This window comes from Oryzias latipes, chromosome 11, assembly GCF_053564925.1.
Source record: "Oryzias latipes strain Hd-rR chromosome 11, Olatipes_Hd-rR_3.1".
NCBI classification, from domain to species: Eukaryota; Metazoa; Chordata; class Actinopteri; order Beloniformes; family Adrianichthyidae; genus Oryzias; species Oryzias latipes.
In genome coordinates, this window is record NC_136247.1 from 22842255 (window position 1) to 22867302 (window position 25048).

Sequence of the window (25048 nt, forward strand, 5' to 3'; positions counted from 1 at the left end):
TAAACTGTCATAAACTAAAAAAGACTTAAAATAAAAGTTTTGGGGGCGAAAACAAACCCCACGTGCTTATTTTTGTATATGTGTATGTGTGTGTGTGTGTGTGCTCATTGAACTGTATCAGTTCAGTTTCTGTTCAGTTTGAGAGAGGGAGGTTTTTGTACGACTGTTTTTCACTGTGTGAACACCAACTGACTGTTGAGGGTTATGAGAGTCAGACAGTAATAAACTGCTGCATCTTCAGCCTGAATTTCACTGATGGTCAGAGTGAAATCAGAGTTTGATCCACTGCCTGTAAAACGAGTTGGAGTCCCTGATGCTCGAGTGCTAGTACTGTAAATTAGTAGTTTAGGAGTTTCTTCATCTTTCTGTTGGTACCAGGAAAGGGAAACTCCATACATTCCTCTGTTGTTGGTGCTACATGAGATGGAGACAGATCCTCCCACAGCAGAGCTCACTGGTCCAGGCTGAGTCACTGTGACCTGTCCTCTGGACTCTGAGGATACAGAGACAGAAACAGAAAGCAGCTTCATGTTTTTGTGGCCTTCATTTCAGAGGGACGGATGTTCATAGAGGAGAGGAGTTGGATTCTCTGGACTTTACCTGTGAAGCAGCAGCAGAGGAGAGTCCAGATGAGGACGCAGATCACAGTCATGTTTTGGATGATGATGAGGAGGAGGATTTGTGTGTCTTCTGCTGTGATGAAGGACAGCTGTCAGTCATCCAGTCTTCAACTCTCAGGACTATAAAGTCTCCCAGAGCACTGGAGCATGGAGCTGCTGATGCAAAGTGTCTCTATGGAAATGCTACCATTGACTCCACCAGAATGACCATAGATCATTCTCAACATCAAGATTATCAGAAAACTGGAAGTAAAATTTTATGAACAAATAAATCTTTAGCAGTAATACTTGGTTTCAGATTATAATGAAGCCACTGTTAACCTTTTATTCAAATATCATGACCATAAAGTTTTTCAATGTGATGTGAGGACATTTAAGTGTTTTACAGTTATTTTTGTTTTCAATTTCTGAAGTCTTTTTTCATTTTGTCTCCATTTTTGTTGAGGAGTCTAAAGGTTTATAATTTAAATGGAGTGATTTTAAAAGTCACCACTCAACATGAAACATAGCGTGAAAAGGTAATACATACTCAAAATCACAGTGTGCCAAAATTCAGCAGTGAAGGGAAGTCACAGGCCAAACTAAATGTCTATTGAAATATTAACTGCAAATTATTTATAATATTTAACCTTTTCATATGGAAACAAACTTTAGTTTCTCTTAAACACAGAATCTGGAACAACCAAAGCTTTATATTACAAACAGAAAAGAGAAATTAGATTAGACATAAAAGACACATCAGTGGTATTCTTTTCTTATTTAAATAAATAAATGTTTCTCCTTGAATCCTTTCAAGTTCCTTTTTAAAGTTAATATTTTTCAAAGCCAACAACAAAAAAAAAAAAAAATAATGTAATCCAATAGAAATCCAACATTTCAACTATTAACAGACCATTAGAACAGACCAGTAGAAAAATTGCATAAGAAACAGATATGTTCAAGCTCAGTTTGCTGTACTCTGATTTCCTCTGCACATTGGTCTGAGTCAGATTTCCTGGCATCTTTTCTTAGATGCAAGGTCATCAATGTCTGGGGTCAGACTCTGAGCTGAGGAGCACCTTATTATTTTAGCAGGCCTGTCTTGAAAGCTCCTGTTGTCCATCTTTCTTTCTGGCATTTTTGTGGAGGGTGAAATTAATTTGTCTGATGTGACTGGAGCATGGTTGTCAGTGACTGTCACAGAAAAAGGAGCGCTTGCCAGTTTTGACTGTGCATCAACAGACCTGCAAAGCACTGTGGGATTTGTAGTAATATCGGTACAGTGTATACCGCCGTCTGATGTGACGGCGGTATACTGGTGCGCACCAGATACTAACTGGTGCGCACCTGATACTAACTGGTGCGCACCTGATACTAACTGGTGCGCACCTGAAACTAACTGGTGCGCACCTGAAACTAACTGGTGCGCACCTGATACTAACTGGTGCGCACCTGAAACTAACTGCTGCGCACCAGTTAGTTTTTTTTTTTTTTTTTTTACTTCAAAAAAAATCTTTTACTTCAAAAAAAAATTTTTTTTCCTCCATTTTTTTTCCTATCAGTGGCCCTCTAGGGGCTCCGTAGGAACCAGACTGGAAGTTGGAAGTAAGTTTATATTTTCAATTTTTCTTTCAGAAAAAAAATAGGTCAGTCTCAAATTTAAGATGAATAAAAGCTAATTTTTCCTCCCATTTGTTTTTCTCACGTTTTTGTTTTTCTTCAAAATATTTAGCTGTGTTAAAAGGTAGTTGTATAATATGTGGTCATAGTGAGAATTAATTCAGTTTTGTAACAAAAAATGTTTTTCTTTCAGAATTTGTCTTGAGGTTTATTTATCTTCAAAATATCTATTTCTTATTTTTTATAAAAGTTTTGCTCCTTGACACAGTGAAACTGACATGAGTGTTATTTCAATTGCTTTTGCGCTTTTTAAAATAAATAAATCTGATCTCTTACCATCCTCAGTGTCTTCCATGCAATGTAATGAGACACACACAGACAGAAATGTAAAGGTATCTACTTTAAATCCAAGATTGCTAACATCCATGTTTATGAATGACTAATCGCATGAAATTTTATTATGTTCGCAGAAATTAATTATTTTGTTCGCACAAATTAATTATTTCGTGGGAACAGAATATTGTTTCGTGGAGACAAGATATTAATTTGTTGAAACGAGATATTTTTTATTTAATCCATGTCAGGACACGGGCTCTGTATGCTTGTGTGTGTGTCTTCATTGAACTGTATCAGTTCAGTTTCTGTTCTCTCTGACTGAATGAGGGAGGTTTTTGTACGACTGTTTTTCTCTGTGTGAACGAGAGTTTGCCGTTGATGTAGAATTCAGCCAAACAGTAATAAACTGCTGTATCTTCAGCCTGAATTCCACTGATGGTCAGAGTGAAATCAGAGTTTGATCCACTGCCAGTAAAACGAGTTGGAGTTCCTGACACACTGCGGCTGGTGGTATGAATGAGCAGTTTAGGAGATTCTCCATCTTTCTGTTGGTACCAGGAAAGGTCCTCTCCATCATCCACCCTGTGACTGGTTCTACATGAGATGGAGACAGATCCTCCCACAGCAGAGCTCACTGCTCCAGGCTGAGTCACTGTGACCTGTCCTCTGGACTCTGAGGATACACAGACAGAAACAGAAAGCAGCTTCATGCTTTTGTGGCCTTCATTTCAGAGGGACGGATGTTCATAGAGGAGAGGAGTTGGATTCTCTGGACTTTACCTGTGAAGCAGCAGCAGAGGAGAGTCCAGATGAGGACGAAGATCACAGTCATGTTTTGGATGAGGATGATGATGAGGAGGAGGATTTCTGTGTCTTGTGCTGTGATGAAGGACAGCTGTCAGTCATCCAGTCTTCAACTCTCAGGACTATAAAGTCTCCCAGAGCACTGGAGCATGGAGCTGCTGATGCAAAGTGTCTCTATGGAAATGCTACCATTGACTCCAGAATAACCATAGATCATCCTCATCATCAAGATTATCAGAAAACTGGAATTAAAATTTATGAACAAATAAATCCTTAGCAGGAATTCTTGCTTTCAGATGATAATGGAGCCAATATTCACCTTTTCCTGAAATATCATGACCATAAAGTGGTTTAATGATGTTTAAGTGTTTTACAATTGTTTTTGTTATACAATTTGTCAATTTTTCAAAGGTAGGCACTTTCATGTTTTGAAAAGGATGTTACCCATAATTCACCACCAAACCCGACACCCTGGTTGGTCAAACTTCAACTTGTTTCATCTTTCATTGCATGTTCATATGCCCTGCTTTTTGTACAGCCTGTTCTCTGTTATCATAAGAACTTAAATCATGGAATCACTGTTTATCTCAGTGATGTTCTGTTATGTGTCTTAGTCAGAATATTCTGATTTTTTTATAAACGAAATATCAAATCTATATTTGTGATTATTAAATGGAATACAGAGATTGACATTATTATCCGGCTTAAACTGGTTCTTTTTGAACACTGAGAAAAATTGGGAGCAGTTCCTTCTATCTGGCAACATAAGGTGTCTATTGTGTTTATGTGTTTTTTAGAATGGATGTTCAGTGAACTGTTTCAGTGTCTGCAGCATCTTCCAGCTGCAGCAGTCAGTTCAGTTTCTGTTCAGCCAGAATGAGGGAGGTTTTTGTACGACTGTTTTTCACTGTGTGAACACATCCTTATTGTTGATGTAATGATAACTCTGACAGTAATAAACTGCTGCATCTTCAGCCTGAATTCCACTGATGGTCAGAGTGAAATCAGAGTTTGATCCACTGCCTGTAAAACGAGTTGGAGTTCCTGATTCTCGACTGCTAGAACGGTAAATTAGTAGTTTAGGAGTTTCTCCATCTTTCTGTTGGTACCAGGCTAAAAAGTTGTTGCCATAAACATCCTGACTGGTTCTACATGAGATGGAGACAGATCCTCCCACAGCAGAGCTCACTGGTCCAGGCTGAGTCACTGTGACCTGTCCTCTGGACTCTGAGGATACAGAGACAGAAACAGAAAGCAGCTTCATGCTTTTGTGGCCTTCATTTCAGAGGGACGGATGTTCATAGAGGAGAGGAGTTGGATTCTCTGGACTTTACCTGTGAAGCAGCAGCAGAGGAGAGTCCAGATGAGGACGCAGATCACAGTCATGTTTTGGATGATGATGATGAGGAGGAGGATTTCTGTGTCTTCTGCTGTGATGAAGGACAGCTGTCAGTCATCCAGTCTTCAACTCTCAGGACTATAAAGTCTCCCAGAGCACTGGAGCATGGAGCTGCTGATGCAAAGTGTCTCTATGGAAATGCTACCACTGACTCCAACAGGAACATGGATCATCCTCATCATCAAGGTCATCAGAAATTGAAAGTAATAATTTATGGACAAATAAATCCTCAACATTATTACTTGGTTTCAGATGATCATGGACGACTTTGAGCTTTTTTTTTTTTAAATATCATGACCATAAAGTTGTTGAATGTGATGTGAGGACATCTAAGTGTTTTCACAATTATTTTTGTTTTCAATTTCTGAAGATTTTTTCATTATTCTTGTGGTCTCCAAAGGTATAAATTAGAATCTGAGTGACTTTAAAAATTACTACTCAAGGTGAAACATATTGATCAAAGGAAACACATAACAGTTATTTATTTCATTAATCTGTATGTGTAGATAAAACATGACAGCTGACAAAAAGCAGCAGGACAATAGAAATGACAACATTGACTGTTTTTAGACATTTTGAAACATTTAATTATAAATTCTTAAAAGTAGATTTATTTCCAAAGGAAGTTTTACTTAAACTGACTGACACAGCTGTTTATTGTATTTAAGACAGGACTTCTGCTGATCAAAGAGTGTATTTTTTATCAATGCATGATGGGAATGACTTTTGGAGTGAAATTGTACTGCTATTACTGAAAAAAAATGTTTTTGTAGGGCAACGTTTTAAACATGGACTTTAGTAAAGTTGTAGATCCATATGACCTGCTGCCACGTTTGCATGCATTGTAAAAGAGACATTTAAACTTTTTTTTTTTAACATTTTGTTGGTGTTGCTCCCATTTAGTTTTAACTGAGCAATTATTACATTAATTACTGCAGACAGAATATAGTTAAACAATGAATTGGTTTATTTATTGCTTACTATCTAAGAAAATTTTAATTTCTAAAACTAAGATGTTTTATTTTTAGATTCACTGTCATCATTTCAGTTGAGTTTGTTTGTTTCAGAGTCAGAGAGCGTGTCTCTGTACAGTCAGAGGTTTTTGTACGACGCTTCAATCAGTTTGTATCACTGTGGCTCACGTTTGGTGGAGGAACCAGACTGGATGTTGGAAGTAAGTAAAAGTCTTTGTTACTTTTAGTTTTTTTGTTGTCGTAGTACCTTCTCTGATCCCCTGTCAACTCTAAGAGATTTTAAAAATCTGATTTTATGTGTTTTTTCAAAACACCCGTTTTTCCAGTTTTACATAGAAACTTAATCTGTGTGATACCAAAAATTTAAATAAATGAGTTTACCTTAATCATAAAATAAAATATCTTGTCTACGTTTTGGAATCAAGAAATTAGGAAATAGTTGAGAATGACAGAGTCAGAGAGCGTATCTCTGTACAGTCAGAGGTTTTTGTACGACGCTTCAATCAGTTTGTATCACTGTGGTGGACTTTTGGTGGAGGAACCAGACTGGATGTTGGAAGTAAGTTTATAAAATTTGACGTTCTAGCATCTGAACATTACCTGCAGAAAAATTTTGATCAAAGTTGAATTTAAGAGAGAAAGAAGACTAATTTTTAGTCACTATTCAACTTTTTTTAATGTTTATGTTTGTCTTAAAAGTGACATGCTGTGTTAATGGGTAATTGTGTAATATTTACTCAGTGAGCAGTACTTCAGTTTTGTAATAAAATAGTTATGTTTGTCAGAACATGTCTTAAGGGTTATTTTATTTCACGTTGTCTCATTTTTTTTCTATAAGACATTTCCCTAGGACACAGTGAAACTTTCATGATTGTTGCGTTTTTGTCCTAATTTGTACATTTCTTTAATGTATGATGAAGCTTTTTAAAGACATTCAGTCCAAACTTGTTTTCTTCATAAAGATGCATCTGCTCTTTTTCTAACCCAGTTTGACATTTTTCAGTAGAAACTGAAGTTTGTCTTGTTGCTGATCTGCATGAGAGATTTCTTCAAGGAAGTGAAACAATGTGTGAATCAATGACTGATGGAGCAGAAAAACACCTGAACAGAAACCTTCTTCAAACTGAAACCACTGCATCCAATGAGAGCTTTTTGATTGACAGCTGTGTGGTTCCTGTCCTCTAAGCTGATTGGTGTCTCCTAGGTGATGCCTCGCCCTTGCTGACAGTGCTGTCCCCCTCCACGAAGGAGCTGCAGCAGGGGAAGGCCACACTCATGTGTGTGGCCAACAAGGGCTTCCCCTCAGACTGGACTCTGTCCTGGGAGGTGGTCGGCAGCAGCAGCTGGGAGGAGAGCAGGAGCCCCGGGGTGCTGCAGAAGGACGGCCTCTACAGCTGGAGCAGCACCCTGAGGCTCTCTGCAGACCAGTGGGAGAAGGTGACCTGTCAGGCCAAGAGAGGATCCAAGGATCCAGTCTTAGAGACTTTCAGGAGAGACCAGTGCTCCCAGTCCTGAACTGGAAATTTCTGACTCTCTTGCTGACTAACTCTCTCTTTAAAATTCTTTCAAATCTATTCTTACTTTAGTCCTTTGCTCTTTTCAAGTTTTGTGTTGTCTTCAAATAAATACGAATGTCTCCAGTTTGATTATGAATCTTTTTTGTTCAGGGTTCAGTTTATTTTACATAACTTAAAGATTTGTAAAATGGAAAAAAAACATGTTTGTTATCAAATTACTGACTTTTAGCATCGGTTATCTTCTTCATTACTGAGACGTTTTTAAAAATTAACCAAAGGCTTTAATTTTTTTCCATCATCTGTACTGAAAATTAAACTTCAAAAATACTTAATGAACAAATAACATCAAAAACATTGAAATAACAATGAAAGTTGACTGAAAAAACAGACTTCAATGAGCAAAGCTGTCCTGAACATGAAGGATGGGTTTATAGCCAGATAAAAACAACGGAACAACTTAATCCTGAGTGAGTTTATCTAAATACAATAAAAAAAGAAAATCATTTTCACTGATTTCACATGAATCACTTTCCATATTTTTTAAAGATTTTTTAATATAATACTAAAAGTTAATGTTATCTAATTATTATATTTAAGATTCAAGTTTTAAATTCCTTGGAACAAACATATATATAGAAAATAAAATGATTACATTTTTTTTGACTAAATCTAAATTTACATCTTTAAATCAAATACTTTTTTTCCTTGTCTTGAACCCGAAGAGGAAGATGTTTGGAGTTTTGAAGTTTTGGATGAGGATGATGAGGAGGATTTCTGTGTCTTCTGCTGTGATGAAGGACAGCTGTCAGTCATCCAGTCTTCAACTCTCAGGACTATAAAGTCTCCCAGAGCACTGGAGCATGGAGCTGCTGATGCAAAGTGTCTCTATGGAAATGCTGCCACTGACTCCAACAGGAACATTGATCATCATCAATCTCAATTTACTGAAAGCAATACTTTTTTTAATAAAGTATTGTTTTGCATGGATTCGCTGAATTCTTTAATTTTATTTTATTTTCTGATTGGATTAATATAGAGTTGCAATGAGCCTTATTCAAACAACATGAACATAGTGTTGTTTAATCTCATGAAAAGAATTCTATTATTTTAATAATTGTGTTTGTTATTGTATAAAGATCTTATCAACTCTTGCACAAACATAACCCTTTTCACAACCCCTAACCCACATGAACTCAAACATTCACACAAAATATTGATAGATTTTTAACAAAACATGTACAATGTCATAAAATCAGGGTTGGTGTCAGATAATTTTCTGTTCCATTCTCGTGAATCATTCTAGAGCAACTAGACGTTCACAGCTTCTGAGCTGCTGGATCATATTGAAGTTTGGAGATTCTGTTGGAATAAAAGCGCAATGATGGGGGTTTTGAATTCAAGCCAAAGATTTATTACCCTAACAATATTTCTAATACAGATATCCGGGCTCAATCAATTTCCCTGAATGCCTTTTATTAAAACAGGGCTCACAGCAGGAACACAAAGAAAGAGCACCTTCCCTATTCCTGCCCGGGGATTTATACAATCTCTGGATGAATGTGTAAATGCAGACAGGAGGGTGTAGAATCAGTTGTCTCCAGGGCTTCCAGGAATGTTAGCTGTCCCGTAGCCATCTGCACAGATAAAACCAGAACACAAACTACAAAGGACCCACCACCACCACCATAAATGCCGAGCACCCTGCTCCACAACCTGACCTCTGCTCCTTGAAACCTTAAGTGGGGGCTTTTATGGCATGCATGATCCACTAACAGTGATTCTAAAACAGTTCTATGAGTTTTACGATCTTCAATATCTTTGGTCATGACAGGGATCCTGAAGACTCAAAAAAAAGTGAAGCTGAGGAGGATGTGTCTGAGGAAGATGCTCATTATGAACCTGAGCAAAGATACCGAAATTCCTTCCTACCCAACACAATCACACTTTAAACAGCTCATAGTGTAACGGATAACTTTGCACATTTTTACCTGTACATTATAAATAGCTTTTACATTATATCACCTTATTTTTCTAACATTTTCTTTCTTTTTTACAATTACAATTTTCTGTTCTTTTTTATTTTCTATTTTCCTTTAAGATTACAATGCTACTGTAACAAACAAATTTCCTACGTGTGGGATCAATAAAGTACTTCTGATTTTGATTCTGAAATGAAATGAAATTAAACAGGTTTTGTATTTGAAAACATGTGCTGTAGTGTAAGATAAAAGGTCTGTGGAGCCAAAAAAAAAAAGTATTTCCAAGAATACATATAAAGTTTACCATACGATATAAAATTGAAATGAATACATAAAAAGAAGATCAATGGAACAATTGGTGTTTTAAACATTTTCATCCTGCGTTAAATCTCTAGTTAATATTTGATCCACTAACACTAAAGATGAGAGCAGCTTTCTGACAAATTACAAGAGTTTTAAGAAGCACTTTTTGTTTTGATGACATCAACTTACAGATGAAACAATCAGAGAAGTGAGATGAAAACAGTGAAAATAGAGCAGCAGCAAATCAGTGGAGTCATTGATGGATGTGGAGATGTTTAATAATAATAATAAATGATTGGTTCTCTCTCGGATTACTTCATTTCTCACACGATCCATACGCGTCACACCACACATACTCCTCAAATATCTCATCTCAACTACATTCAGCTTCCTCTTTTCCACCACTTTCAGACTCCATGTTTCAGCCCCATATAACGCTGCAGGCACCACCACACCCTCATACAATCTCCTTTTCACATCCTTTCCCAGTTACCTACATTCAAACACTCTCTTCATCCCCCCATATCTTTCGTACTTTGTTCATTCTAAACTCTACCTCTCCCCCTATTCCACCATCCACACAGACATACGACCCCAAATACTGAAAAAACACTCTACCTCTTCCAACAACTCCCCATTTAATGCCACATTCAATCTACGTTCACCCTTTAACCTTGTACACCTCATCACCTTACTCTTTTCCACATTCATTCTCAAATTCCTTCTGTCACACACCCTTTCAAACCCCTCAACCAGACGTGCCAACTCTCTTCTGAGTCAGCCACTAGTGCAGTATCATCTGCAAACAGTAACTGATTCACACTCCATTCACTGCTGTCAGTATTCACCATGCTCACACCCGTACCCAACACCCTTTCATTCACCTCTTTTACCACACCATCCATATACACGTTAAACAACCACGGAGAGATCACGCATCCCTGACGCAGACCAACCCTCACAGGAAACAACTCACTCATGCTATTTCCCACTCTCACACACGCTCTACTGTTTCTATAAAAACTCTTCACGCCTTCAAGCAATCTACCATCAATACCATACATACTCAACACAACCCACAACGCCTCTCTATCAATCCTATCATACGCTTTCTCTAAATCCATAAATGCCCCAAACACCTCCCTCCCCTTAGCCAAAAACGTTTCACAGACCTGTCTCACAACAAACACCTGATCCACACACCCTCTACCTCTCCTGAATCCACACTGCTTTTCACCAATCATACACTCAGTCCCCTCTACTACCCTATTACAGTTTTTCTCAGTCGCTTTAGTACAATTCTCAGATCAGAATGAAATTCCCAATACTATTTGTTCAATCTTCACATAATGATGTCACTTGTGCACATCATATAAGCAGTTTCTCACTTCTTTGAACAAGTTGCAATTGCTTTGATACATCCATGCAAATGATTATGTACAATTCTCTGCTCTTTGCTACATTGTCAATAGTTTATGTCATGTTGATCAAAATGTATTATATAGTTCACTGTGCAATAGTCTTACTCCTAAAAACACCTAGTCATTGGTTCATTGTATAAGTTATTAACTGCAAAATGGTTGACCAAGTTGTCATAATGTGACAAACATATTTCCCTGTATTGCAAGAGAGGATATTCGCTGTGATGTGGATGAGAATTTGTGGCCTAACATACAGCAATGACAAGAGGTGTAGGAAGACCACACCAATTCCTACTGAACTGCCTGTACTGTTGTACAGAATATTGTCCTATCTTTTTTTTCCCTTTGTGTTACTGTTTCCTGTGGGTTTTTTCTATGTTGGTATGACATGGTATGTCAACAAAGTACAATATGAACAATAAAAGTGTAAATGTGAATCTTGTCCAGTCTCTTGCAATCAAACAATACGGTGTAACTTACATTTACAATAATTGTCATCAAAACTTTAGCCATAGTTTACATCAGAACCTCCCTCTAAAGTACACATTATATTGACAACATGACTAAGTAATTTGACTGTCTTGTTCGTAGACAATGACACAAGGACTTGACATTCTGATGGCACTGACATGTTCAATGAAATAAAGACTAAGTTTTGAGAGATGAACTAAAGATTTTGAGCAAGTTACAGGCTTTTGCAAGAAACCCATAGTGTTTTGCAGTTTGTACAAAATGTTTTGAGAAATGCACACACGAATTTGCAAACTTCAATTCTGATCTGGGAATTGTACTAAAGCGACTGAGAAAAACTGTAATATGCACTCTCCCATACACTTTGCCTACAACACTCAACAGACTAATGCCCCTAAAACTACCACATTCATACTTATCACCCTTACCCTTTTGCAGGGGAACCCTAACCCACACACGCACTCATCCAACAAGCGGCACATGGCCACTTACAAAACACACATTCAACAATCTCACTAAGCCCTCGATCACGATCGCTCCACCACACTTCAGGCATTCCCCAGCACACCCATCCACACCTGCAGCCTTTCCTACTTTCAACTTTCCCTCAGCTTGCTCAACTTCCTCTCTTCCTCTCTCATCAAGGCTTCATTCAACTCTCCCAATACCCAATACATTCAGTCTACTTTCCCTTCCATCCGTCGCAATCACAGCATCTCGATCTTCCTCCACATTCAACACCCTCTCAAAATACTCCGCCCACCTTTTCCTTACTGCATTTCCCTCATCGATCGATCGATCGATCGATAGATAGATAGATAGATAAATTTGATTGGATTTATCTGTGCTTTTCCAGACACTCAATGGGCTTAAAATGTATGTTCATTATTCATTCACCCCCCATTCTTACTGGGTGATGTTAAGCTAATGATGCGTGGTTCACGCCTACGGCCCTTTTGACCATCACCAGGACATTCACACACCAGAGGATCAACACTGGAGGCAGGGAGAGACACAAGGACACAAAAACAGTTGACTAGTGGGGATCAAACTGACGATCCTCCAACATGGTCAACTAACTGAACCACTGAGCCACGCCTGAGCCTTAAGTTTAAGTAAATGTTCTCAACCCTGACAAGAAAAAGAAAACAGTCAGAATGACCCGAAGACAGACATAAAAGTGATAGTTTAGTGAATTTATAAAATTAATCGAAATGATACATTTTTTGTAGATTTGTTTGAGGCAGCTTTTAATCTTTCAATTGAATTTTCTGATTATGCTTTACCGAAATAATATTTACAACGTTATGTTTTATTACAATAGTAAAAAAGAATATGCAAAATGTTCTTACAACTCAACAACGGAATACAATTTACATTGTAACAATAAAATCTGTGTTTTTTTTAGATTTTCTGTCATCATTTCAGTTGAGTTTGTTTGTTTCAGAGTCAGAGAGCGTGTCTCTGTACAGTCAGAGGTTTTTGTGCGACGCTTCAATCAGTTTGTATCACTGTGGCTCACGTTTGGTGGAGGAACCAGACTGGTGATTGACTGTAAGTACTTCATTCATTATAAACACTTCAACTATTGGTCTGATTAACATTAAAACATTTTTTTATAATATTCTCAACTCAATGTTTTTCTTTAAGGTAAGATAAATTGTTTTAATACTTAATTTAGTTCTAAAAAAGGACATCTTTAAAAAATGTATCTGTGAATGCAATTTAAAATGTTATTATAGACGTGTTACTTTAACTTTAAGTCTCTGCTGTTATCAAACATTAAACTGTTATTCAGTCATGACATCTGTAAATTATGAATTTATTTGTATAAAAATGTCAAAGAAACAGCAGGAATGTATTCATAGTTTCAAACATCTGTAACTTCCTCATCTTTCTTAATGTTTCTCAAAGAAAAAAAGTCTGTTCTAAAATGTGAATCAGAAGAACCTTTTGTGTTTCTGTTCAATAATTTCATGACAACGCTGAGCCTTGTTGTCAGTTTCTGTCAGAATCTTCTAATGAGCTTTTAGTGACAATAATTGAAAATGAACAAAGCTGCACTTTGATGAATGATAGAGATCAGTTTGAACAGATTATAGTTACATTTTAATGTGTATTTGATGATAATTTATTGTGACTATCAGAACATGAATTAACATTATAAAGTAAGGCTTAAAAACACAGAAGATGAATTTTCCATTGAGAAATGTTTGCAGCTGTAAATGCTGAAACATAAATGAGACTCTGGAATGAAGTGGAAAAACACAAATGCTTAAAAATGTTACTGTAAGAAATGATTAACCATAAGAAGTGATAGAAATGGAAAATGTTCTTTTTTTCATGTTTTTCTTTAGTTGAAAAACTTCTGTTTCTGTGGTTCATCAGTGAAGCTGAGAGAGGGAAGTGAAACACTCAGCAGTTTCATCTCAGCTCTAAAATGTTTTCTCTGTTTCCCTGCAGTGGGTCATGTGACCCCCTTGCTGACAGTGCTGTCCCCCTCCACGAAGGAGCTGCAGCAGGGGAAGGCCACACTCATGTGTGTGGCCAACAAGGGCTTCCCCTCAGATTGGACTCTGTCCTGGGAGGTGGTCGGCAGCAGCAGCAGCAGCTGGGAGGAGAGCAGGAGCCCCGGGGTGCTGCAGAAGGACGGCTTCTACAGCTGGAGCAGCACCCTGAGGCTCTCTGCAGACCAGTGGGAGAAGGTGACCTGTCAGGCCAAGAGAGGATCCAAGGATCCAGTCATAGAGACTTTCAGGAGAGACCAGTGCTCCCAGTCCTGAACTGGAACTATGACTATAAATCTGTTTTCTATGCAGTTCTTCTTTTCCATTCTTTTTCTTAAACTCTTTTTTTAATTTTTTACAGTTTATCAAGTAAAAATTATCTACAAATAAAAATACCTTTTGTTGACTGATTTCCTTCCAAGACTCTTATTTATGTCAGAAGCAAAGTCGTATTTTTATTGTGATAAAATATGTTGAGGAATAAAATAAACAAGAAAACAAACAAGAAAACCCCCAACCCCTTCACACTCGACTTCTTTCCAATTATATGAAAAGTATTCATTTGTTTTTCTTGCCTTTTATGGTGATGCTAAATTCGGTCTTGTCCTTAATTTCATGGCATGTTGCAAATTAGCGACATACAGCCTGACGAGGTTAAAGAGTTTGTTAAAAGGAACTAAATGCTTAAAACTGCAAAGAAGGACGAGGTTTGTTAACCTCAGGAGGATTTCAGAATTCTTATTTTGACCTGAAACAATAAAAACAGTAGTAGTCAAAAGCTTGGAAAAAAATGTAAATTGAAAACAAAATACCCCACACATTTTTACAAAAAAACCTATCTAGCAGTTTGTTGTTTGATTTTCAAATCTTCCAAAAAACAAAAATCTAATGCATCTTTTTGTACTGCAAATTGAATGGAATGACACTATTTTTTTTTTACAATATATGAAAACATATTTATGTGATTAGTAAATTAATGACAATGGTTTAAAATATCTGGCTTAAACTGGTTCCTCAAGACATTTGAAGAAAATTAGGAACAAATCTGGTAACATAAGTTGTCTCAATGAAGCCAATTCAGATGACTGTTGTTGTGAATTTGGGCTATATAAATACAATTAAATTGACTTGAATGGGATCTATTGTGTTTTTGTGTTTGTTAGAATGGATGTTCAGTGAACTGTTTCAGTGTCTGCAGCATCTTCCAGCTGCAGCAGTCAGTTCAGTTTCTGTTCAGCCTGAATGAGGGAGGTTTTTGTACGACTGTTTTTCACTGTGTGAACACATGTTGACTGTTGATGACATGAAAACTCTGACAGTAATAAACTGCTGCATCTTCAGCCTGAATTCCACTGATGGTCAGAGTGAAATCAGAGTTTGATCCACTGCCTGTAAAACGAGTTGGAGTTCCTGATGCTCGAGTGCTAGCATAGTAAATTAGTAGTTTAGGAGTTTCTCCATCTTTTTGTTGGTACCAGGCTAAATAGCTGTTGCCATAAACATCCTGACTGGTTCTACATGAGATGGAGACAGATCCTCCCACAGCAGAGCTCACTGCTCCAGGCTGAGTCACTGTGACCTGTCCTCTGGACTCTGAGGATACAGAGACAGAAACAGAAAGCAGCTTCATGCTTTTGTGGCCTTCATTTCAGACGGACGGATGTTCATAGAGGAGAGAAGTTGGATTCTCTGGACTTTACCTGTGAAGCAGCAGCAGAGGAGAGTCCAGATGAGGACGCAGATCACAGTCATGTTTTGGGTGAGGATGATGATGAGGAGGATTTGTGTGTCTTCTGCTGTGATGAAGGACAGCTGTCAGTCCTCCAGTCTTCAACTCTCAGGACTATAAAGTCTCCCAGAGCACTGGAGCATGGAGCTGCTAATGCAAAGTGTCTCTATGGAAATGCGACCACTGACTCCAACAGGAACATGGATCATTCTCACTGTCATTATTATTAAGAAAAACCTGGAAGTATTTTTGTTTTAAAGAAATAATTAGAGGTAGTTTAAGGTCATTTCTTTATATGTCATATATAGGTTTAACTTTGTCTCAGCTGAGATCCCTCCTGATGTCTGACTGTCACAGCTGTTCTGCATTCAGGTTCTGATTGACTCTCTATTTAAATGGTTGTGGTTCTCTGTTCCATGCAGGAGCGTATTCGTTTCTATGCACCCGGTTGGGTGTTGCAGGTTTTTTTTTTTTCTGGGGAGAATTAAAGCCTTCCCAGTGAACAATTTGATCCGGGTCGTTCTTCCTGCTCCTGGGTTTTCTCCCTTGGACTAACCGTCACATTATATCTATATTTTTTTTTAGTCAGATGATTATGGAGTCACTGTAAGCCTTTTAGAAATATTTTACCACCGTAAAACTTTTTTTGTGATGTAAAGAGATCTAATTTAATTCTTTTTTTTTTTTTTTTTTTTCTGGGGCAACATTTTAACATTTTTCCTTGTAATTTGGTTGATGTCGTGTCATTTAATTTTAATTAAACAATGATTAATACTGTCTCTAAGTTAGCAATGACATAAAATAATGGACGGTTTATTTTAAAATTTAGGATTAAGATGTTATTTTGAGATTTTCTGCCATCATTTCAGTTGAGTTTTTTTGTTTGTTTTAACAGAGAGCGTGTTTCTGTACAGTCAGAGGTTTTGATAGTGGATCAGAACTGCAAAATCATTATGTTTCAGAAAAGTCGGCCCACACAGATGTGTACATGTGCAAAGTCGGAACACATGGCTGGTTTGCCTGATCTGTAGCACACGTGTAAATGTTTTCTTCTTCTGTTTCATTTACTGGCAGTTTCCGCCCTTTGTGGTATGAGGATACAAACACAAACACACAATTAACTCAGTTAATACAAACACATTATTAACAGTTCATTTAGTTGCAAAAGTGGCTGCAGTAGCCCAGGAGCATCTCCTCAGTTTTCCTCTTTTCCCGTTGCCAGTGTCCTATAAAAACTAAAAACAATCAAACAGAGAGAAGAATGACTCCAAGCTTTGTGGTTTTCATGATATCATGCATCACTGAGATTTTCATTGATTGCAATGAAAACAATATGAAAATACACAGTGTTGCATTTAGGTGCCATTCTCCTAGTCTTATGGCGCTGTAATCCAGTCGGGGGAAGCTCTCTGTTGTTGAGGAAATCATACATTTGTGTCAATTTAGAGGAATCTGTTGTTCAAATGGCTCGGACATTCAAAAAGAAGACAAAACTGTCTGGAAATGCTACAGGGGGCCAAGTTAATTCAAATAACTTACCTATCACAATGTTGACGACTAGAGGAAGTGATGTACGGTTTGTACCTGCAGGGTACCGGTTTCAGAAAAAGATCAGGTAGAGACACAGCTGTCTCAAGCCACGTATACTGATGGCATGTGTGACGCATTCATCAACATGCTAAACGTGCATTCTTGAACACACTTTTAGGAGATGATGTTCACACAGTTCTCTCTCTACCTGATACTAGTGCATGTAGTCACAAATGGAAGAGGCTTGGTGTGAAATGTTAAAGTGATGCAAATCTCTGGAATCTTCCTCCATGTCATGGTGGCCTGGCAGACTCCTCCCCCTCCAGCTCTCCTGCTCATCTCTCTCAGCTGTGACCACTCTACTCATCAGACACCTGCTACTTAAGGAGACCCAGCTTCATCATTCTTCACTAGTCCGTTAACCCTGATGGTGCCTAGTCTCCTGAAGCTCACTACGTCTGGCCCCCTTGTCTTGTCCTGTCCCAAGTTAACCTTGACTGTTTTCTTTGCTTCAGGTTCTCACCTCACGCCAAGAGTGTCACCTGAATCTCACCTCCTCAAGCAGCAGCTGCCGCAACACTCCTCGTCGACGCCACCTGTGTTTGTGAGCCACAGTCTCTGTGCTCTTCTGGATCTCCAGCCATGCCACGAACTCTGTCTGGCCTCCCAGCTCTTGGGACTCTGCACGTACGGTACCGGAGACTTCAATCAAGAGCCGCAGCCACGTTACCCACAGCCTCGCCCGGAATCAGCAAGAACTTAAAATAAACTCTTTACTTACCTTTCACTCACCTGTCTCTGCCTCTGGGTTCCAGCGCCTGGGTCCGTTCCGTGTTCTAGTCATGACAGAATGGACTAGCCAAAACCCCGACCCAGCTGACCCGGAAATTCTCCGCCATGCTGTGCAGAAACAAGGTATTTTCTTGGAACTCCACTCCAATATACTCTCTCGCATCACTTCTGTTCAGGAGGACCTTATTTCCCGTATCCAGGTTATCACACGGACTCTTCAGACCTTAAACACCACAGCTCCAGCTTCAGTCCCATCCCCCAGCGATCTGTTTACTTCCGCTTCTACCCCGGAAAATTTCCGGTTACAACCTGAGCCATTTCACGGGGATGTTGAAGCATGTGGGGGGTTTCTGTTACAATGTCAACTCCTTTTCCAACTTTCTCCATGTTTCTACCACTCAGATCTCACCAAAATAACGCTAATCGTCAACTCCCTCAGGAGTAAAGCTCTGCGATGGGCCCAAGCCTTCCTGGCGGTCAATCATATTCCTCAACTCCCCCTCGAAAGATTCATTAACGAGGTTCGACTCGTTTTTGACCGACCCAAAAAGCAGGAAGAAGCCACTAGACGATTGCTAAGCCTCAAGCAAGGTGATCGATCTGTCTGCGACCATGTCATTGATTTCCGCATCCTAGCCGTGGAAGCGGGGTGGACGGACCCCGCACTCAGAGGTGTTTTTTACCAATCATTGAATGACCACATCAAAGATCATCTGTGCACTCAGCCAGAAGCTACCGGCTTTGAAGGTTTAGTCAACGCTGCTCTACGATCTGATATTCGCCTCCGTGAACGTAAACTGGAGCGCACCTCTCAACCTCGTACTCCGCTTATTGCTAACCAGTGTCCTTCCTCTATCCATCTCACAGAGTCCCCGGCGGTCTTACCTCGCAAATCACCTGAAGAACCCATGCAGATTTGCCACTCAAAGCTGTCTGCCGAAGAACGTCAGAAGCGGAGTAATGAAGGCTTATGCTTTTACTGTGGAAATCCCGGTCATCAGGTCTCCCAATGTAAGCTTCGTTTAAACTCCCGAACCCCCCGCTAGACGGCAGGCCGCGGGCGGGTAAGTCTGTTTCTCCTCCCACAGACTTTTGTTGCATTCCTGTCAAGCTATGTTTTTATTCTCGTGTCACAGAGGCTCAGGCTTTAATTGACTCTGGAGCCGAACAAAGCCTCATTGACTTAGGCCTCGTAAAATCTCTGTCGCTACCTACTGAACCCTTGGAGACCCCCGTTAAAGCTGCTGGCTTGGGGGGTCAGCACCTCTCAGTCATCACTCACCGTACCGGTCCCATCCAGCTTATTACATCCGGTAATCATCATGAAAACATTCAATTCTTTATTACTCACTCTCCTCATAATCCTATAGTTTTGGGTTGTTCTTGGTTGAAACATCATAACCCCCAGTTTGATTGGGTTTACCAACGGGTTAATTTTTGGAGTGCCTACTGTATGGCTAACTGTCTTCAGTCTGCCATCCCCGATTTAGCTCCTGTTAACTGCTCTTGCTGAATCTATCGATCTCACTAAGGTTCCCTCTTGCTACCATGATTTTAAAGCTGTCTTCAGTAAATGCAAAGCTAATGCTCTACCTCCCCACTGGCCTTATGACTGCGCCATCGAGCTCCGTCAAGGGGCTACGTTGCCCAAGGGGCATCTATTTTATCTGGTCCCGAAAAGGCCGCTATGGAGTCCTACATCCATGAGGCGCTTTCATCCGGTCACATTCGTCCGTCTTCTTCTCCTGTTGGTGCTGGGTTTTTCTTCGTGGTGAAAAAAGATAAAACCTTGCATCCCTGTATTGATTACCGCAAACTTAATTCTGTCACTATCAAAGACAAATAATCACTTCCCCTCATAAGCTCGGTTTTTGATTCAGTTCAAGGCGCTCAGATTTTTTCTAAACTTGACCTTCGCAATGCCTATCATTTAGTCCGTATCAAGGAGGGGGATGAATGGAAAACCGCGTTCAATACTCCCCTCGGCCACTACGAGTACCTGGTCATGCCCTTTGGCCTCACCAACGCCCCCGCGGTTTTTCAAAGACTCGTGAATGACGTGCTCCGAGATTTCATTAATCGGTTCGTCTTCGTCTACCTCGATATCTTTATTTTTTCCCGTGATCCCGTCCAACACGAAAATCACGTGCGCCAGGTTCTGACCAGGTTACTCGAAAATCAGCTGTTTGTTAAGGCAGAAAAATGTCAATTTCACACCCCGTCTGTCCAGTTCCTTGGGTACATCCTCGAAGCTGGTCGCATCCGTCCCGATCCCGCAAAAATCAAAGCAGTCTCCCAGTGGGAACCCCCTGTCACTCGCAAAAAACTACAGCAGTTCCTGGGTTTTGCCAACTTTTACAGAAGATTCATTTGTAATTACAGCAGCATTGCCTCACCCCTTACTCAGCTAACTTCTATTTCCAAGCCCTTTCAATGGAACCCTAATGCTCAAGCCGCCTTTGACACCCTCAAGTCACTGTTCATCTCAGCTCCCATCCTCACGCAACCCAACCCGGGCAGACAGTTCGTAGTAGAGGTTGATGCTTCGGACACTGGGGTCGGAGCGATCCTCTCCCAGAAAGAAAGCGCTTCTAACAAACTCAAACCCTGTGCTTTCTTTTCCTGGAAACTTACTCCCGCCGAGCGGAATTATGATGTGGGTAATCGTGAGCTGCTGGCCATCAAACTAGCGCTGGAGGAGTGGCGTCATTGGTTGGAGGGAGCGGACCTACCCTTCATTGTCTGGACCGACCACAAAAACCTGGCATACTTGCGTTCCGCCAAACGGTTAAATTCTCGACAAGCTCGGTGGTGTTTATTTTTCGACAGATTCAACTTCACTATTACCTACAGGCCAGGCAGTCGCAACACCAAACCTGATGCTCTCTCACGCCAATTCAGCCCCGATGACTCAACAACCTCCAATACCATCATCCCTCCTACTTGCATCGTGGGCAGTCTGACCTGGGACATCGAAAACCGGGTTATTAATGCCCAGGGTAAAGAACCCAAACCCGACTCCTGTCCTAACGGTGTCCTCTTCGTCCCCACTTCACTCAGGTCGGACGTTTTATCCTGGGGCCACAGTTCTCGTGTCGCCTGTCATGGCGGGGTGTTTAGGACCCTCAGTCTCCTCCGGAAGAGGTTTTACTGGCCTAGAATGGACAAGGATGTGCGTGAGTATGTCGCCGCTTGCACCACCTGCGCTAGATCTAAGTCCTCCAGTTCACCTCCTGTCGGCCTGCTCCATCCTCTGTCCACTCCACATAGACCCTGGTCGCACATCGCCGTGGACTTTGTTACAGGGCTACCTACGTCACAAGGTCACACAGTTATTCTTACGGTCATTGATCGCTTCTCCAAAGCCGCCCAGTTCATCCCTCTGCCCCAGTTACCTTCAGCCACTGTGACAGCCGACCTCCTAGTGAACCATGTTTTTCGCCATCACGGGATTCCAGCCGATATTGTCTCTGACAGGGGCCCTCAATTCATTTCCCATGTTTGGAAGGCCTTCTGTTCTGCGTTGGGGGCTACCGCCAGTTTGTCCTCCGGCTATCACCCCCAATCTAACGGCCAGGCAGAGCGTGCCAACCAAGAGTTGGAGGCGGCTCTGCGCTGTCTGGCTGCCCAAAATCCAGCTGATTGGGCTACTCAGTTGGTGTGGATCGAGTATGCCCACAACTCTCACGTCTCATCTGCTACCGGGGTCTCCCCCTTCGAGGCTTCGTTGGGCTATTCACCCCCTCTGTTCCTCTCTCAGGAGCTGGATCTGGCTGTCCTGTCCATGCAGCATCATCTTCAACGCTGCCAGCGAGTGTGGAACCAGACCAGAGAGGCTTTGCTTCGGACCAAGGAGGAGAACTGTCGGATCGCCAATCGCCACAGGGTGGCCGGTCCCACTTATCAGGTCGGTCAGAAAGTGTGGCTGTCATCTAAAAACATTCCCCTGCAGACCTCGTCCCGCAAGTTGGCATCCTCAATCCCTCCTGTGTCCCCCTTCGTCTGCCCGCTGCGCTTAAGGTGCACCCCACGTTCCACGTCTCTAACATCAAGCCCTTTTTGGACAGTCCGTTGTGCCCGCCTTCCACTTCCCCACCACCCGCCCGTATCATTGATGGGGCTCCGGCGTTCACGGCCACCCGCATCCTGGATATCCGCCGCCGTGGCCGTGGCCACCAGTACCTGGTGGATTGGGAAGGGTACGGCCCTGAGGAGCGCTCCTGGGTCTCCCGTTCCCTCATCCTCGACCCTTCCCTCATCACCCACTTCTTCCGCGCCCACCCGGATCGTCGGCCTGGACCGCCAGGAGGCGGTCGTTGAGGGGGGGGTACTGTCATGGTGGCCTGGCAGACTCCTCCCCCTCCAGCTCTGCTGCTCATCTCTCTCAGCTGTGACCACTCTACTCATCAGACACCTGCTACTTAAGGAGACCCAGCTTCATCATTCTTCGCTAGTCCGTTAACCCTGATGGTGCCTAGTTTCCTGAAGCTCACTACGTCTGGCCCCCTTGTCTTGTCCCAAGTTGACCTTGACTGTTTTCTTTGCTTCAGGTTCTCACCTCACGCCAAGAGTGTCACCTGAATCTCACCTCCTCAAGCAGCAGCTGCCGAAACACTCCTCGTCGACGCCACCTGTGTTTGTGAGCCACAGTCTCTGTGCTCCTCTGGATCTCCAGCCACGCCATGAACTCTGTCTGGCCTCCCAGCTCTTGGGACTCTGCACGTACGGTACCGGAGACTTCAATCAAGAGCCGCAGCCACGTTACCCACAGCTTCGCCCGGAATCAGCAAGAACTTAAAATAAACTCTTTACTTACCTTTCACTCACCTGTCTCTGCCTCTGGGTTCCAGCGCCTGGGTCCGTTCCGTGTTCTAGTCATGACACTCCAGGCTTTTTCTTTCACAGCTCAATTCCAATATATGAAAGACTTGGTGTCTTTGAAATCCAGCCGAGCACAAATCACTGTTATTGATTTCTTCTTCATGGTCATTTTTCAAAGATGGGCGCTTACATGTTTTGAAAAGGATGGTACCCATACGTCACTACCAAACCAGAGACCCTGATTGGTCAAAGATAAACTGGTTTCAAATTTCTCTGCATGTTCATATGTCATGGGTTTTGAACAGCCTGTTCTCTATTATCATAACAATTTAAATAATGGAATCAGAGTTTATTTCAGTGTGCTATTGTGTTTCTTAGTCAGAATATTCTGTTTTTATTTTTACAAAATATCAAATCTATATTTGCGATTATTAAATGAACAGAGGTTGACATTATCTGGGTAAGGGTTTTTGTTTGTTAGAATGGATGTTCAGTGAACTGTTTCAGTGTCTGCAGAATCTTCCAGCTGCAGCAGTCAGTTCAGTTTCTGTTCAGTCTGAATGAGGGAGGTTTTTGTACGACTGTTTTTCACTGTGTGAACACATACTGACTGTTGATGTAGTGAAGACTCTGACAGTAATAAACTGCTGCATCTTCAGCCTGAATTCCATTGATGGTCAGAGTGAAATCAGAGTTTGATCCACCATCTGTACAACGAGTTGGAGTCCCTGATACTCTGTTTCCAACATAGTAGAAAAGTAGTTTAGGAGATTGTCCATCTTTCTGTTGGTACCAGGCTAAATTGTTGCCATTAACATCCTGACTGGTTCTACATGAGATGGAGACAGATCCTCCCACAGCAGAGCTCACTGGTCCAGGCTGAGTCACTGTGACCTGTCCTCTGGACTCTGAGGATACAGAGACAGAAACAGAAAGCAGCTTCATGCTTTTGTGGCCTTCATTTCAGAGGGACGGATGTTCATAGAGGAGAGGAGTTGGATTCTCTGGACTTTACCTGTGAAGCAGCAGCAGAGGAGAGTCCAGATGAGGACGCAGATCACAGTCATGTTTTGGATGAGGATGAGGAGGATTTGTGTGTCTTCTGCTGTGATGAAGGACAGCTGTCAGTCATCCAGTCTTCAACTCTCAGGACTATAAAGTCTCCCAGAGCACTGGAGCATGGAGCTGCTGATGCAAAGTGTCTCTATGGAAATGCTACCACTGACTCCAACAGGAACATGGATCATTTTTATAATTAACATATATATGTGTATTTTTTTAATTGTAGCATTTGGGACATTTTGTGAAAGTTTAAAGAAATTAACTAAACAGTAGCAGATAAGTTTAAAACAAATTAATAAAAACATTTAGCATTAGACAGAAGAGAAGTGTGAAAGACAACAAACTAAATAAAATAAATAAAAATAAATATTTTTTTACTTCCTTTTATGTAAAGCCACTATAAAAACAGTTTAATATTCTGAAAAGAAGAAATGAATTTCTTTGGAGACAGCTTTCAGCGGTAATGGATTTTGCTATTGATAGAAAAAATAATCAGGTTACTTAAGGAATCATCATGAAAGTGTTTCTCACAAATATGTTTAATGGACATGGAGTGGGTTTACCCAATAACTGTGAAGTGGTTCCAAAATAGGGAAGATTTATGATTAGAGACATTTACTGTTAGTTATGAAAAACTCACATAAAGGCTTTGGTTCAGAGTCTGGACCACACAAACTGTCGGGGGATCACACAGAGATCACAGTGACTGAAGATTCAGTAAATAAAGGAAACGTTCATGAACTGCTGTGTGTTTTTGTAAAGTTTGATGACACAGAAGTCAAAGAAAATGTTTGTGACTCATCAAATAAAAATAAACTCAACATGACACAAGGAAACATTCAAAAATTTGGCTGAAATGTTTTGAGGCGAGGTAAGTGAGGTGAGGATTTGAACATTTCAATACGTTTTTGACAGAAAAGAGGTCAAATGATCAGTTTCAGTTCATTTTTGTGGCCATAAAACTGACAGCTTGATGCAGCAGAATAACAGTTGAACCTGAACTACTGGTTTTAAAATAATACAATAATACATTTCAGAGATGAATACTTTTAGTGTTTGTGAGTTCAATGAAGACTGTTTTGCATAAATTGTTTTACATCTGAGTTAATAATGAATAAAATAATTGTTACATCTAAAAACCAAAACTTAAAATTAATGTCGTTGGTGTGTTTGTCTGGAAATCT

At 40.6% G+C, this 25048-nt stretch overlaps 2 pseudogenes across 3 annotated transcripts; both read left to right on the forward strand.

The window, feature by feature from the left end:
• Nucleotides 1-2187: 2187 nt before the first annotated feature.
• Nucleotides 2188-7376, forward strand: LOC101173675 (Ig kappa-b4 chain C region pseudogene; annotated as a pseudogene). 2 transcript variants are annotated; one of them, XR_013658921.1, is made up of 2 exons: nt 2188-2204; nt 6937-7376. The product of XR_013658921.1 is annotated as an Ig kappa-b4 chain C region pseudogene, transcript variant X2 (transcript). The 2 variants fall into 2 exon arrangements; XR_013658920.1 differs by lacking the exon at nt 2188-2204 and adding an exon at nt 5886-5932.
• A 5537-nt stretch (nt 7377-12913) lies between these two features.
• On the forward strand, nt 12914-14345 carry LOC144995363 (Ig kappa-b4 chain C region pseudogene; annotated as a pseudogene). The gene is made up of 2 exons (XR_013658918.1): nt 12914-12977; nt 13887-14345. The product of XR_013658918.1 is annotated as an Ig kappa-b4 chain C region pseudogene (transcript).
• Nucleotides 14346-25048: the final 10703 nt, after the last annotated feature.